The sequence below is a fragment of the Vigna radiata genome, unplaced genomic scaffold (assembly GCF_000741045.1).
Source record: "Vigna radiata var. radiata cultivar VC1973A unplaced genomic scaffold, Vradiata_ver6 scaffold_330, whole genome shotgun sequence".
NCBI classification, from domain to species: domain Eukaryota; kingdom Viridiplantae; phylum Streptophyta; class Magnoliopsida; order Fabales; family Fabaceae; genus Vigna; species Vigna radiata.
The window spans coordinates 101,040-102,894 of NW_014541823.1; positions in this window are offsets into that span (position 1 = coordinate 101,040).

Consider the following 1,855-nt stretch of genomic DNA (forward strand, 5'->3'; position numbering starts at 1 on the left):
ATAATTAAAAGGAGTTATTATATTACATGATCTAAAAAGAAGTCCCAACATAATAACATACAATTATATTATTAATAGTTCATGATGACCTTGCTTCATTGAGGTAGCGTTGCAATGCATTGAAACGATATTGTTGCGGCATCCCTATTAGACGTCTTGTATGGGATGGATGCGAAGATAAAAAGTCAAAGCATTGTCTGAATAAATTTTGATCTTCAATGTTCATAGTCTGTAATAAGTTTTGAATTTCTTCTGTTGTTGGATTTGGTCATTCAATAGTAGCATTTAATAGGGAATTTTGACGCTCCACGACCTCTGTTAGTCATTCAATAGCAGTAGAGTAGTCTTCTTCCTTCATTAATTAATTCTTGCACTTCATCTATGATTTCATCTATGATTCGAGAATCCATCTGTTTTGCAGTTAATTTCATTGAGCAATAAATAAAAGTATGAAAATTCATGTCAAAGATAATAACATTAAAAAAATAAGTAATGCAGAAGTCTTCAAACAAATAAGTGAAATTAACACACTTAAGTCATGTAATGCATTCTGAGTATAGTAATGGACTTAATCATCTAAATTGTGAAGAATTAAATTAACATTGTGATTAAGGTGAGCAAATTGGCGATTCATGTCAAGGGATAGGTTTGCCAAGTTATCTTCAATACGTTCAACCCGCACTTGCATTTGTTCCATACCCTGCATTCTATGTTGCAAGTCTTGAACCCCCTCCCATATTTGAGTCATCATATTAGGATTTGAAAATTCTGGAGGAGGTTGCACAGGGTTGTGATGATGTTGTGGTTGGTCTTCTTGTTCATCATCGCCATCATCGTGTTGCCAAACACCGTTCACATTAACAATGTTTAATCTCTTCAAAGAATTAATTGAGAAATGATTTCTTGGCCCAATATGACTGGTGGCATCAACATCAACATGTACTCCACAATATTGCATTATCTGTGTGATGAGGACACCATATGGCAGGGGTGTGTCACTAGCCTTGCATTTAACCATATGTTGCATGATGTGATGAGGCCAATTGAGAGCTACATTATTTTTAATCAGCCATATCATGAAGATATCCTCTTGCAATAACTTTGCAAAATTTGCAGGTCGTGGAGTCAGCATGTGCACAATAATGTAATGCAGAAGTCTATCATTAATATTCAAACACCGAACTTTTTGAACACGTTGATCCTGTATTTCTGGTCTAACCATAGTAGCTAATGCCATCTCCCGATCATAGTGAAAGTCATCTGGGATATTTGAAAAAGACAACTTTTGACCCTCATAGTTCATATTAGCAACATTCAACCAATCAGCAGGTTTCAATCTAATTCTTCTTTTGTTCACCTCACTGATCAAATAACCATTTCCAGAAATCTTCAAATTTGAGTAAAAAACTTTGATTAAGTCTGGATAAAAGGGTCCCTGCAATGTAAGAAATTCCACCACCCCTTGAAATAGAAGATTATGTTGGAAAAGTAATCCTGAACCGGCAAATGATTCGAAATTCATTATCTTTGGAAGAACAATATTCCTAGTGTAGAAATCAACTGCATAGCTTTCCATTTGATGGTTGTGAGTGAAAAAACGACGCTGATCTAATTGTTCTTCAACAAATGGTCTGATATTAGCTGCATCTTCTGCCTCATTTTGAGTTTCTTTTCCCTTGCGACTTTTTCTAGGCCTTTTGGTTGATGAAAAGGCCATTTAAGAATTTCTTCAACAAAACAATATTGTGTAGAATAACAAGGTTAGTGATCACAAAGTATTGAATATTAAAAATACTTACAACCTAAGTCAAACCATTACATAATTACCATAACAATAATGTCAAATAGTCATACA